General features: G+C 43.2%; 1 long non-coding RNA gene across 1 annotated transcript in view; it reads left to right on the forward strand.

The window, feature by feature from the left end:
* Positions 1–13,478, forward strand: part of LOC136373502 (uncharacterized) — a 32,205-nt gene extending 18,727 nt beyond the window's left edge. Inside the window, exons 2-3 of the long non-coding RNA XR_010745661.1 lie at positions 6,675–6,783; positions 12,727–13,478. This is a non-coding gene — a long non-coding RNA (uncharacterized lncRNA). The remainder of the gene's footprint in view (positions 1–6,674; positions 6,784–12,726) is intronic.
* Positions 13,479–15,167: the final 1,689 nt, after the last annotated feature.

Genomic DNA, 15,167 nt, shown 5'->3' on the forward strand with positions numbered 1-15,167 from the left:
CCTTCACCTCAGGCTCTTTACACCAAATAAGTGATGGGATGGTCAGGAATGGCAGGATCCATGAGAAAATAGGTAAGGAAAATAGATAGGGAATACCTGTACTCTTCTTCATTGTGAAACATTTATATGCCAGGTGTATTTTTATCTGAATCAGTTCTGGTGGTGTTGATAGGGAAGTGCTTGAGAAGTGCTGGGCCTTGTAGGTGCAAATAAAGAAAGTCACAGCAGGAAGGAGCTTGGCCAGCTGGGATGTCCTAAATGTCAGAGGAGACACATCAGGACAGTGCATTGATCTCCACAGAGAGAGGTTTTGGCACCTGCCAGGCTCCCCTGTCCCCATCCTGCTGCAGACTGGAGCTCCTCTCCTTGGGTGGCTGCAGCACTTGCAGCTGGTGGCCCTCGTTTGGTGCCCTTTGGCTCTGCCTTGCCCCAGCCATTATCATTTGGGTAAATGCTGCTCTTTAATGTTCACAGCAACGGGAATCTGGAGCAGCCCCTCAGCCACTTTTCCAGCACAGATATTGCACTCGGGGTGATTCCCATCTCCTGATCAGTGCAGGTGGAGCCTCCTTCCCAACATCCCCACATCCTGCTCCTCCTGCTCTGCCAGCCCCAGGTGACTGCACCAGCCACACAAATTATCTGTGAGGATGGGGGAGCTGCCCTGGGTCATTTTTCCGTCTCATCCCAGCACTTCCCTTCCCAGCCCCAAACCCAGCCATGGCTCAGGACCCGTGGCTGCAGCCCCCAGCTCCCTCCCCACGCCTCGTGGCTGCCTGGCCGTGACAAACTCTGCGCTGGCTCCGTGATTTGTGTAAGCCCGAATTTTCCACTAATTCACTAATATATCCTAGATGGAAAACACAGCCCCGGGGCTGCTATAAACCATGCTGCTGGAGCCACAAAGGGCCGTCCTGCCAGCTGGGAATCGCTGGAGCGTGTGGAGCGTCGGGGGCCAGGGCAGGACTCAAATCCAGTGGATGCACTTGTCAGAGGGGGCTGTGGTGTTGGGAGCATGTCCAGCCCTTCCCTGGGGTCCTTCCATCCCTGGCTCAGCCCAGTCAGTGCAGGAACAGGCAGGAGGCAGGGCTGTGTGCTGGCCACCATGCTGGCTCTGGTCAGTGCCCACTGCCTAAAACCAGCCCCTGGGTTGGGCTGTTTGGTGGCAAACATCCTGGCTTGCTGTGGTTTGCTCTCCTGCAGCCTCTCCGCACCCCAAGGCTTTGTTTTGTGCCATGGTGCAATCCTCCAGCATTAATTTTCAGTATAAGCCACCCATAGATAATTTAAGAGTGTTTTCTTTTAAGCACAGCGAGAGTGGCACATTGGCTGATTCCCCAAATGATTGCTTGTCTTGTGACAGAGAGCTGTTGACCTGCTCCTTTAATGTTACAAGTCTGCATCTAACTGCTCTCTTAATCCAACCTACTTCCTTCTTTTTAATGAAATTGTCCCCTTAGCCTTTTTCCTGGGCTGGCTTTTCAACACTAACGTTAGAAACAGGCTGCTCAGTTCTTTTCTCCGCTAACATCTTGCCCAGAGCTAACTTGCAGCTCCACTCTGTCAGCTGTAAGATATAGATATACTGTTGTCTTAATTACTCATATTTCTCCTGCTGCTCATAATTCTGCTTGTTCCACCAAAGAGCTCTTCAGAGAGCTTTACTGCTTCCCTCTCCCTTTCTTTGGGGGTTTAAAGGTTGTCAGATATATAAACGATCCTTGTTGCAGAGCTTTGGTGGTGACAGTGTCCTTTGTGGAGAAGATTTAGGGGGATGGGAGGACTAAATACGGATGCTTTTAGGCTCCATCTCTGAGGAAGGAGAGAACACACATCGTGCTACCTTGCATAACAGAACACCAGGGAGGGTGTTTGGCAAATCCCTTCTCTAATGAACGGCGAGGCAGCTGTTTCTTCTGCAGCTTAAAGTGCAGATGCTGATTGTCAGGAGAAGGGTTTTCTTTATCCAACACTGATTATCCGTGGCTGTATCTGGCTGACTGCTATTCCTCTAAAAAATACTGTTGAAAAGGGACTGGACACTTGAAAAAAAAATCACTGCTGTGCCATAGGGAAGCTGTAGTCCTTTGTGGTTTCAGCTCTCTCTTTTATGATTATATACTACTGTTTCTGTTATCTCTATTAATTAATCTGTCTGCCACAGCAAGTATTGAATGTTAAGTGATGTAGAGCAGACTGACAATGTGACATCCATGTTTTTTTGGCAAAGGTTGGAACAAGTTTGTCACCTCTGTGAGCTCTCTAGAGAGTTAAACCTTTGGCCAAACTCTTTCTCTCCTGGCTGCTTTGGGTCTACTCTCCATTTTGGCTGCCCTCAGCTCCAAGGTAGTTCAGTGGCAGAATAGATTTTAGTATTCAGCTGGTTGTCTCAGTTCAGCTGGCTGACAGGTTCAGGACGCAGTACTGTGAGTTTATTGTTAATTGAATAAATTAGGGGCCTGTCAAACTGCTGTGGTTGAGCCTGTTTCTCTCATAGGGCTTGTGCTGGTGGAGTGGCTGGAGGTGGGACTGTGCTTCCCATGAGCAGGGCTTAACCCCCTTGCCCCAGTTTTTGTTGTGGTTCTTTTTGATATTATTTTATATATTTATATAAATTTTTCAAGTAATCATCTGCCGAAAATGCTGTGCAAGAAATACTTGAACAACAGAGTGGTGAGAGGTGGTGACACCAAAGATAACACACAGGTTTCATCTGGTCTAATGGCATTAACAGGCAAATAAACACCAGGCTGCAGTTAGTCATGAGCAAACTCCTCCAGTAGCACAGACGAGACTAAAGAATCTGTTAGAGAAAGCAAATGGAAACAGATGAGAGGAACTGGTGAGAGAAATTAGAAATAAAGAGTGATTTGGTTCTGTGCAGAGGAACAGCGTGGGGAAAATAAATCTTCAGGTCAGTGCTTTGCTCATGGAGAGCTGGAAGGGATCAGAGGAGCTGTCTCGGGCAAGTCAAGTTCCAAGCAAGGTCACAGGAGTGAGGACACGAGGGAAATCCTGGCAGTTGTCTTAGTTCAGACCATTGCCTGTAGGAAACTCGGAGTCAGGGAACACCATGTGGATAACACACGCTGCAACCCCAGCCCCAGACTGGACAAGAGGAGAGGTGAGGATGGCTCTGTTAAAAGTCCAGGTTCCCTGAGGTTTGCCACAGGAATGTGTCTGGCACAGAGGAAACAGAGCCACAGGCTGTGAAGTTCAGTGTGGGCATCTCCTCCATGGGCAGTGTGAGCTCTGCCTGGGGCCAGGCTGCCCCAAAATGTCCCTGCCTGGGCAGAGCAGGACACCAGGGCTCCTCCAGAAGGACTCTGGGGCCACCACTGAGCCTGGCACTGCTCTGAGGGCTGCTGCAGGCTGCAGAGTGGTGAGCTGGTGCTTGGCTCTATTTACCCAAGGTTTCCTCTAGGAACCCCAGAGCTGCCTGCTGGAGCACAGGGCTGGGTAAGTTGGTGGCCAGGCAGCTGCTTTGGCACCGTGGACACTGGGCAGCCCCTCCCTTGCAGAGGTGTTGGGCAGAGGCACTGACCTGGTGCCTCAGCTCTCCAAATATAGGGATGTTTCCCCATGAACTCCTCTCTGCCAACCCAAGGGCTGTTAAAAGAAGAAGGTCTCGTGACTGTGTGGTGCTTGGATGCCATGGCAATGTAATTAGCTGCAGAGCAATCTTACTAAAAATGTCCCTGGTGGAGGAGAGGACGGGGTGGGAGAGGATGGATGTTAAAGGGGAGGAAGTTTCCAGACCTGTGGCTTCACCACAGCTTGGCTGCTCAAGCCAAGTCCTTCAGCTCGAATATGAATCCGGAGGTTCAGAGCATAATGTTTACTACAGCGTCCATGTGGGAGGGAAAGCAGCACAAACTCTTGGAGGTGTTAAGGGATTATGTAACAGCTTCCCACCCCCAAGCCTTTCCAAGCCTTTGGAAAATTTTATAAAGTACCTTAGGCTAAAAACCTCTTTGAGCTGCTGGATAACTTGAAGCAAACTTCAGAAAAGTATTCCCATTACTTTTCCCTTGTTCTCCTCTTTTCTCTTCAATGTTATCTATGGATCCAGGAACTCCCAGGCTGCTTAATCCAGAGGAGGCAGACACGGGGTTCTGCATGGAACTCGGAAAGCCTCGGTGCAGGAAAGCTGTGCTGCTGATTACTTTATCTCTGTTACTCTGCCAAACCCTCAGAATTTGGCAACCCAGGCCTTTTTATATCTGCTAGGCCTTTTTTCCTCCCTCCCTCATGACCTCTGTGGCTGCGTTTGCCAAAAGTTCCCTGTATTAGATATGAGGCTGTGTATCAGCATCCACAGGGCAGATGCTCCCAAGCTGCTGAAGTATTGAAGAATTCCAGAATACTGGAATAGTGTGAAGCATTTGAAGTTCAGCTTTAGCTCTGGTGGGCTGGAAGTTACTGCAGAGAGTAGTTTCACCAAGTTCTGTTCTCAGCTGTGTCCTCTAGAGAGGAAGAAATCAGTTTCTGTTGTTCTTGGTTAATCCTACTGCACATTTATATAAGAAATTATAGATTTTATTTTTGGGTTAAATGAAGACTAACCATAGGAATAAAAAGTAATGTTTCACAGGGGTATTTTTTTAAACTTAAGTGAGATAGTGAAGTGATCCAGTGGAGGGTGAGCTAGGATTTGGTGGCATTTTGGTGGGTTTCTGTATTCAGACATTATTCTCTTTTATTTGAATTTTCCTGCATGTTAGGACAAGGCACAAGGAGCCGTGTTTTCCATCCTGATGAATGAAACAGAGCTCCAGGAGCTGAGCTCAGATTGGCTTCCCCTGCAAGAAAAATTTCTCTCTGCCACCTGAATCATAATTTTAAAGTGTGAAAACTCTTAATCAGGACAGCAGCATTTTAACTCCTTACATTTTGCTACCTGATCTTTGCAGAGCTAAAAAAAAAATAAAATAAAAATGTCGCCTTTCACTGAAGTTGTTCAGAGTTTGCTCTGGGTTGCAGAAGTCTGTAAGGTCACCTTGATTGCTCAAGTCAGTGTGGTCCCCACAGGCTGTTCTCGAGGAGACAACCATTGCTGTGATTTAATCCAAATCTGTTTAATCACATATAATCCACATTACTCAAATATGCTCACCCAGGATCCAGTTTCAGAGCTGTACTGAAGGGAGGGAAATCTTGTGTTGTCACAAGTCCTGCTGACATCAGTGGGGTTTCTTATTGATGCAGGACTTAGTGCTGGCACATGCAATTACAGCAAAATTTGAGGTTTAGTATATTTGCAATTTACTGTATTTTCAGGAAGCTGTTGCTTGGAGGTGAGTGAGTAAATGAACTCTGGACCACGTCCAGCAAAATCTTGGACTGAAGAGTTGTGCCAAGTGCCAGGGAAAATTATACAATAATCTGAAATAATTTGTGGTGTGATTAAAAAAACTGTAAGTGTTTGGTTCATATTTTTATCTTAGAAATTTCACTTACTGTGAATGAAAAAAGATCCTGTGCTTCCCTCAAGGCATTCTGTGTTGGGTTAGAAATGTTTCAACAACAAAACCCATAGGATTTGTCAACACAAATAACACCCAGATGTTATTGAAGTGTTACTGGTTATGATTTTCATCTCCAAGTTCCCAAAATCTATTCAGCCCCCGTTACTGGGATGTGGAATCATTAACTCCCTGTCCAATCACAGACTCCTTCCCCCATGGTGTTTACTAGGAATTTACATTTCCACAGCTCTGTGGCCTTGAAGCCTTGCATCCCAAAACCTGCATCTTCAAACCTGCATTCCCAAACCTACATCCTGAAACTGCATCTCAATCCTGCACCCCAAAACCTGCATCCCCAAATCTGCATCCCAAATCTGAATCCCAAAACCTGCATCCCAAACCTGTATCCCATTTTGTAACCTTCATTACAAAACCTGTATCCCAAACCTGAATACCAAAACCTGAATCCCAAAATCTTCATCAAAAAAGCCTCATCCAAAGTCTGCATCCCACAACCTGCATCCCCAAACCTTTTCAGAGCCAGGGAAGCTGTAAACAGCTGAGCAATCCTGGTGAACAGAGCCCACACAACTGTGCGAAGTAATCCCTAAAAAAATGATGGAAAGGGCAAAAAGAAAGCATCACACTTTCCAAACCACTGACACCCCAGCCAGGCTTAAAGGTAAATACTGGAATAAATAAATAGTGCATGATCTGAGAGGCTGAATCTGTACCATTACTACAGTTTGTTGCTCATCTAGTGAAATAATAAATAAAAGGTGAACTTTTTTCAGCTTGCAAACCGTGTCACCTCTGGTGCATTTCTGACGTGACTGTTTTTTTTTTTCTCTCTCTGTGGCCATTTTGCAATTTTCTCTGGGTTTGTTTTGATTGTAAATAGGCACACACATTAGCTAAAGCCAGATAATTTTCTCCTGGCCAGCTTTGCCAGTAAATCACTGAGCTATGTAATTGGGTTTGTATAAAATTATGCACTGCAAACTTGGGAATAAGTAAAACAGAAACAAAAAAGTGATTTTTGTAAATAGCACCATTTTTTTTCATTCAAAACTTCTGTTTGCCTGTATTTTTCTGTTCCCTGTAATGATCATTCTTTAAATGTTGAATGAAAGTCCAGCTACAGGATTTTCAGGCTACAGGATAAATTCAAACAGAACTGGTAATAATTTCTGATTTGGCTCGTAGGTGGAGTTGAATGCAAGCAATATGTTCTGAAGATGATGGTGTTCAGACAAATACCCAATTTGATTCTGATAAATTGGATGCAAGACTTTGACCAGCATGAGAAGAACAGGTGAGAACTCTTGAGACTGATGCAGAAATAATCAGTATTTTGATGGTCAGGAAAAATATTGCTCCAGCAGCACAATAGATCTTCTATTAAAAACTCAAAATACTAATTACAATCTGCCTAAAGACTTATTATAAATGAAGTGGAGATAGAAACATGTTTATATTATGGGGAGGCTTATTTGCAGATAAGCAGGAAACCAGTCACACATCTTCACAAACATAATTTTAGCTGTTTTAATTAGCAGGTTTGCTTTGATTTAATTTAATTCAGCGATTCCTTCTATCTTTACTGACACATGTGCAAATAAAATGGGCTGACCTGACTCCTGACACCCCGTTTCCTTTCTCATTTCTGGATTTGTTGTTGTTGATTCCGGCAGTGTTTACGGTGGAATGATGGGGTCAGCACTTCCTCCCAGCACGGCCACAGATGGAGGGTGGGGATGACAACTCTGCATCTGAGGGGGCTATTTTTCCCCACAGCACTGCTGATTCCCGAGGTGCTGGATGTCAAAGGCCAGCAGGAGTCCCAATAACCTCCAGCTTCCAATTCTATTTAGGGTAGGAATGACAAAAAATGTAATTTTTTTTTTTTTGTGTGTGTGTGTAGTGGTAAGAGTGAAGCGACCTTTTATTTGCTATAGAGCCAGACCCTGGAAAGAAGCCCCACGTGTGCATCAGCTTTGGGTGGAAAAACAAGCTTTAAAGCTGTCAGAATTCATATATTTTATGTTTGGCGATTTGGTGGGTTTATTTAACAGTGAAAGTTGTTATTGGCAGAATAAGAACACGTAGTCCAGGATAAAATCACGACATTAATACACTGACAAAACCCCAATCTGTGTTGACTTCGTTGAGCTTTTTGTTGGTCTGAGGGCTTGGAAAGTATTTTTTCTTCTTTATGTCAGAAAAAATGATTGTTAAGCCAGGTGTTGTTCTCCCTTCCCTCTGCACCCCTCCCTCTGCAGTCTCACAGCTCTATGATAGGTAATTAAAACAATCACTGAAATGTTTCAAAGCCACTGCAGCCTTTACTTGACTTTTAAAATTCCTATTTGAAGAAGAATGTTAAAATTAATTTGTATCTGGTTCAGCAAAGTGCTCTTTACTTGAGCAATGGACTTTACAACATTGCCAACAAAAAGAATGGAATTAATATTATATTTGCCTTTATCTAGGGTTATTCTGTTAACTGTTTTATACTGGAAATTAATTTCAATATCATACAGATGCCTACAAGTCTTGAATGCAGCGGTTTTAGCATGCAGCCACATCTCTCCTAGTTCGTAATTGTGGTAAAAATAAGAATTCAAAAGGAATAAACTTGCCAGGACAATTAAATGATTCTGCACCCAGATAATGGAAGGACAAAGTTTTTATATTCTTGGACTGTAAAATCTGTGAGAGGAAAAAGTGTTATTAAAGAAGTATTGTGTGGTTATTTTGAAAAGAATGATAATTTTACAAGTTTCTCTTTCTACTGAGAAAAAAATACTTTGGAGACATTGGGGTAGGAGCATTTTTGATGTGGAAACACGCCTCAGTTTTTCTTCCCCATCTCTATTTTTTGTATTTCAGTTCCCTGCTTCTGTAGGTATCTGGAATCCTTGTAATTCGTCCTTTATGGAATTCTTGGTCCGTGGGACGGGATTTTATTATTAAAATAAGCTTTCTTGTAATGTATTCTTTTTGATCCTTAAAAGACCCTTAATCTCTACAAATGAGTGTTTTATGTCCCTGTAAAGGGGATCCTCTCCCCTCCTTTCCTGACTTGTCCCTCTTTGGGATTGGCACTTCCCTGGCATGGGCAGGAGTGGTTTCCACCACTGCAAGCAGAAGAGACAAGCTGAGTAATTTTCAGGACAAGTGGAATTGGTTCAGGCTTTAAAATTACTGATAAAAAAAAAAGGGAAAAAGCCATATAGGATAGAAGGTTTTGTATCTCCTTCGTTGGTGTGTGGGGAGTTCCTTGCCTGGTGTGGAAGTCAATATGTGAATAAAACAAATGTTTTTACTTGTATATTTATTGAGATCTGAGGGATACCAGGGAACAGGGTGCAAACCAAAAATATCAATCCTGACAAATTCAAATAGGGATTTTCCCCCCATTAAATCTCATACATACGACTATTTGTGCAAACATTTCTCATTTGTGAAAGACAGCATCGCCTCATCCTCTGTTTTTGCTCCTTTGTGGATATTTTTAACTCCTTCATGAACATTTCTAAATCTTTTTCTTCTAATCACACACAGGTATGGTAAAAAAATTTACAAATGTGGATCAAAATGCAACTTAGATCCTCATCTGCGTCGTTGCTTTAACACACCTCAATCTGACAGTGTGTTTTTGCCAGGTGGAACAAAGAGCAATAAATTAGTCCTGAACATTTATGATCTTGCATTATAAAGACTCCAACTGACTGTGTTCAAAATCAATTGTCAGAGTGATGGGGATTAATAACTCTGGTTCCGTAACCTCTTCCGTATCTGCAGCCTGGCTGAGGGCACGTTTCAAGATCTGCTGCCATATTTCATTATTGCAACCTCTGTTTGAAAGACCTTTTTGATGCTTAAAAAAAGGGAACAGATTAGTTTTTAGTAGAGCTGGATGAATAACTCAGAATTAATAATTCACTCAGTGAATTTTGCCTCTTGTTCTGTAGGAAGAAGGGAGAAAAAATAGTTGTCAGAGTTTTTCTCGTGACTCATTGGGGTTTTTTTATTTAATCAAAAGTAGAAATCAGAATTCAGGATGTGTTATGTATTTGTGATTGATCAGTCGTGTGATATTGGTTTAATTCCCCAAGTAATTGAGAACAAACACTGGAATAAATTTCATGATTAATTATTTGAGGAGACAGTATTTAAAAATCTCTTTCCACCTGCTTAAAAATCAGGTTTGGAAAGAACTCTTGAAAGCAAAAATCTGAGTGCACGAGAACTATTGGAAAGGAAACATAAATAAGGCAGGAATGTGGCCAAGCCAAGTTTATTACAGGACACAAATAAGTTTGAGGCTTCCACGAAGTTTCCCTTAGCTCCAGCACCTGTTTTGGGAGAAGAGTAATAAATATTGGTCTAAATATGGGAGAAAGACACATGAGAGGTTTATTGAATTTCCCTGCCTCCCCAGCCACTGTGCTGTGCTTTATGGGAGCAAAATATTTGATGTAAGTGAAACCAAGAGAGGAACTGGCATCTTTTGGCTCTCTCTGCCTCCCAGCTGGAATGTTTGCATCCCACCCGTGCCAGCCTAAGGGGCATCCGTGTCTTCTCCTGCATTTTCGTGCACTTGACTTTGCCTTCCTCCTAAACAGAGATAAAACAGTTAAATATTTCCCAACAAAACCCCCACATGTGATCTCCAGGGCCGTGCATACCATCAAACTGTCATTTCCTTCGATTAACCTCCACCTGACCTCCCTCCCCGAGGCGCTTCCCCATCCCCTTGTTCCTCCACTTAAGCCTCTGGTGCTCTCTCAGGTGAGTGCCTCTGTCACTCAGGAGCTGGACATGTTCCTGGAGAGCCCAGTGGACGTGCTGGGATGGAAAACTGGGCAGAATTTACCCTGGATTTTAGCCCATTTTTTTTTTAGCCCAGAGCTGGATGTGTCCAGAAGTGCAAGAGGAAACACAGCTCAGGGATAAGAGCAGGTGAAGAAACTTGAATTTTAAGAGTGTCCATTAAGTGTTTTATGAATATTGTGAAATATTTAAGGACATAAAAGGCTCATGATGAGATCCACAGGACTTTTCTGTCACAACTCCTTTGTGTTCTCAGGTTGTGGAGAATAAAATCATGATCAGGAGAGGATCAGAGTTAATGAGTCACCTCCTTGCAACAACAGAGTTTGGAAATTGCCAAGGTCATCTATTTTATCATTTTGAAAACCAGCAAGTCTTTTTTTAATCTAGATTTTTGTCTACAGGTAGCAAGAAAATGAAAATTAGGAAGGCCAGAAGAAATGAAACATTTCAAAATTATTCATCCCTACAAAAAATTTCAGTTGCTCCAAACTGAGCTGTTTTGCCTGGTGGTTTGCAAAAAATGCTGATGTTTGTGTCAGCTTGGGACAATTTTATTTTATTATTTTTGTCCTGCAGTTTCTCTAGAGAGAATGATATGGGACTGAGATGTTATGAATCCAGTCATATCATGCTTTGGGCTGACAGCAGAGAACAGCAAAGCCTACACTGAATCCATAACTTCTGCTTATGGAATAAAATGCATTTTGGGATGATAACAGAGGCCATGTGGGGAAGAATCTCTTCATCCCAAGGTAAGCTGGTACAGTGGCACAAGCTGAAACTAAGCGCTTTGGTTCTAGGCTTAATTTGACTGTTAAATCTCATATTTTTTTGCTGAGAGATTAAAAATGTGCCATCAGAAGCCTCAGCATCACACCAATTCCTATGGATGAGGATCGTTTATCCCTTAAATCAGTCTGTGATGTAGTAAATAGGTCAGAAAATTCCTCAACATTTCATCACCCAGCGTAATTTACAGAACTTACAGGATTTTTGTAGATAGAGGATCCTGCAAATGTTTAGTTAGAAAAGACCCTTAAGACCATCAAGTCCTTTTTTTTTGTTCCTGAATCCCACTTTGTCCTTTTTCTAAAATTATCCCATTAACACTTAAAGAACAGAGCCTAAATATGCAGCATTCCATGATTCCTACTCAACCCCTGAGATCATGAAATCTATTAGAAAATATTTTTAAAGCAAGAAAAAATTTCAATGTAAGATTCCTGTGCGAACACTGGACCCATTCCTTCTGCCAAGAGTTTATAATCTATTTTTAAGCTTTTATTCGTGCTGGCTTTTCTCCCCCCCCATCCCCATTCCTGTGGGAATGCTACGTTTGTAAACCAGGTGGAAACAGATATTGCAGATTACAGGGGAGATGTTGGTGAGAACTTCCAGCATGACATGGTTGGTGGACCAGTAGTACCAGGATCCTGCACTGGTGGGAACTGGAGTGACTGATTCAACTCTGTTTTAATTAATACCTGAAAAAAAATCCTTCTCTAATTCCACAGGGACTGTAAAAAAAAAAAATCTCACTTCTGGAGTAAATGTGACCTGTTGTTGTCCCTGTTAAGGTTTTTTGGAAATGATTCTCCGGAAAAAAAGAAAATAACCACAATATTTTCTGTGCAATCCTCCCCCAAACCAATCTGCAGTGACGGGGCTGTACTCACCTGCTGGAGTGGAGAATTTAAATGGAAGAACAAAAAGAAACTGAAATTGCCTCAGGGATTGAGGTCAGGTGAAGGTTAATCAAAGGAAATGACAGTAAAATGGCATTCAGGGCTCTTGGTACATTTTTAATCATTCCTCTCTCTGTCGCTCATAAAAGACACAAAAGATGTCCAACTTTTTGCCATTGTATTTAGTTAAGGATGACTTTTATTTTTGTCTTGATTGTTTTAAAATAGCCTTTCTTTTTGATTTCTCTCATAGATTTAGCTCCTGAAAACTTGCATTGCAGTGCCTTAAAGATGTGTGTGGGAATTTGGGAATGTGTGTGTGGGGGGAAAGAAGAATGTTAAGAAAAGGGAGTAATTTTCCCCAGAATATCTCTCATTTTAACTTCTCTTTCTCGAGTGATAGATTTTGAAGGATTTCTAGAAGTCATGAGTTTAGGGGATAAATACTCAGAAAAGCTAAATATTCACATTATTACACAAGTGTCAAGCTAAGTGAAGTTCATGATTGCAACTACTGGAAACAAGAATAGTTTCTTTCACACTCTGCTATCTACAAGTTAGTGTTCTGGTTTTAAACCAAAGTATTTTTTATATTTTTTTGTAAAAGATATTAGAATAATCTCCACGATAGCTATGAAATGGTGAAGCCATGTCTGAATTTGCAGGCTGTTGGTTATATCCTGATTTTGAGTATGTGAAAAGGCCCCGTTTGGGAACTTTTCTGTCCCAAGTTTGGAGTTGCCACTTTATGCCCGTCACCTCAGATAACTTTGGCACCACTACAACAGGAACAGGAGCAACTTTATGTAACTTATAACTGCCCGAGGCAACTTCTAAAAAATGTGAGCAATGCATTTTATTTTTTTTTTTAACTATGTTTGTATAGACTCCCTTCCTCCTGTAACACAAAAGGTCCTAAATGGGATGGATTAAACCCAAACGGCTTTTAACTGAGGTAACTTGGTGTAGCAAATGTGTTCTCCCTGCTCTTTTCATCAGTGCTGTACACTGAGCCCCTTGAATGATGCAGCTGGAGCTGAGCTTAGGCAGGACCCTGAGCCAAGTTTAGGCAACATTTAAAGCCTTTGGAGAGGTTTAGAAACATCCTTGCAGCCCTGTGCCTTGAGTGTCCCCACAGCGAATAGCAGAAAAATGAGATTTTTATGGATATGAGATGCTCCACACTTTTGGGGGAAAAAAATAAAAAAAATAGTCTGGGAGTGATTTCCCTGTTTGTCCCTGTGCTGCTGTGGCCGGGATTGCCACTGGGAATGTGGCACTTTTCCGCCAGATCCTGCTTAGCAAGAGCTGCCACATGGATGCCAGATGGGCTCTTTGCCAGGGAGGAGGAGGAGGAGGAGGAGGGAAAGCCCTGCCCACCCTGCAAACGCTGCCGAGAAAAAGTCTGTCAGGAAATTCGTGTAAAAATCGGGGAAAACGGGAAATCTGTATCAGAAGTCTCTGAGCAAAGGTTGAGTTGAGCTGAGCTAGTTCCAGGGAAAGGGAGAGGAACACGGTGGGGAGGGCTGGGCTCTGCTGCTGGCAGTGCAGAAGCTCCCACCAAAAAGTGTCTGGTATTGCAGGCACAGGGAGATGAGGAACCCGGGGATTGCCTTGTTCCCAGCGTCTGGCTGAGATTTTCTGATGCTGCGACAATGCCAGGTTTATGGGGGGCATTTTTCAGTGCAGCCTCAGCCCGGGCAGCCAGTTCAGCCCCTGTAAATCCCTGTCTGGTAAAACCTCTGTCCTGCTAACAGAAATCCACACGGTTTTTGGTGTGTCTTTGGAAAAAACAGGCACATCTGTTTAAGGAAAGGAACAAAATGTGTGAGAGGTCATTTAAAATGAAAGTACCTGAGTACTGAGTACCTGAGTTGAAGGGAGCATTAACTGCTGACAACTTGGACAGAGGGAATGTGATTTTTCCAACTGGTCTAGTGGAAGATGCCCCTGCCCATGGCAGAAGAGTTAAAACTGGATGAGCTTTAATGTCTTCCAAACCAAACTGTTCTATGATTTTTTTTATTTAACAAAAAACATGATCTCAGAATTTTGCTGAAATTCTACACTAGAAGGTCACGGCCAGATCACATTTCTATTTTGAAAACATCCAATAAAAATATCCAGTCTATTATACTCCTGCATGCCCAAGTATTATTCAAGTATGGCAAAGATCATGTTGGTTTGAGCATTTTTATTGCAGCTACTGGGATCATCATTCCCTCTCCTGCCCATGGAGCCCATCCTGGATCAGGGCTTCTTGTGAGAACAAGAAGTTATGATCTGAATGTAGCTGGATTAATGGGTTTGGGTGCTTGCCATGTGGCAAAGTCACTGTGGAATAAAGTAGGTGCATTTAGAGTTTCCCCATGGGTGGAAAGTGGGGTTTGTGGGCAGAAAGAGGGGTCCTGTGTTCAGTCTCTGTTGAAGCTGAGGTGAGGGCAGTGAAGCAGCAGAGCTGAAGGGAAACTCTGCCTGGTGTCTCACAGCTTTTCAGGCTGTTTTTAACATCTTGTAATGAATTACCAGACTGAGAGAGGGGCTCAGGGTGAGGAACCTCACTGGAGCATCAAAGGAATATGATAAAATATGATGGAGGAACAGCAACAACCGATGGCTTTGCATTTCTTTTGGCTCCCTGTTTTTGGAGAGAAACCTTCCATGCGAGTATTCTCAGGTGATGCCTTGGCGTCTGTTGGAATAAATTGCTTGTCTCAGTTTGATCCCTGAGCCTTTTGATAAAAAATAATGTGGTTTTGTGCCTTATTAGAGGCATGGTTGAGTGCAAACCCTGACAGGGCTGCGCTGGGTGCGAGGGATCAGGGAAGGTCAGGGATGTGCTGAGTACAGAGGCTCTGGTGGCTACTGGCAAACAGAGGGTTTGTCTCTGGTGCTCTGGGCTTCCCACCTCCATTTTCCACCCTTCCACCATCAAGGTGCAGGGATGTTCAGGAGAAAATTCACGCTGTCTAATTTTAGATGTCCAATTTAGGTTGCTCCTGGCTGTAACAAAGCACAAGCTCTGCTTGCTGCAAGTCTCTTCGGTTGCAGAGGCAGATTTGTGTTTGAGCCCAGCTCTGGGTGAGCAGAAAGCACAGTGGGAGCAGCTCCACACCTCAGACAGGGCTGTTCCCCTGCCAGAGCTGTCACCAGGCCACTGGGCTCTCACTGA

This window comes from Sylvia atricapilla, chromosome Z, assembly GCF_009819655.1.
Source record: "Sylvia atricapilla isolate bSylAtr1 chromosome Z, bSylAtr1.pri, whole genome shotgun sequence".
NCBI lineage: Eukaryota > Metazoa > Chordata > Aves > Passeriformes > Sylviidae > Sylvia > Sylvia atricapilla.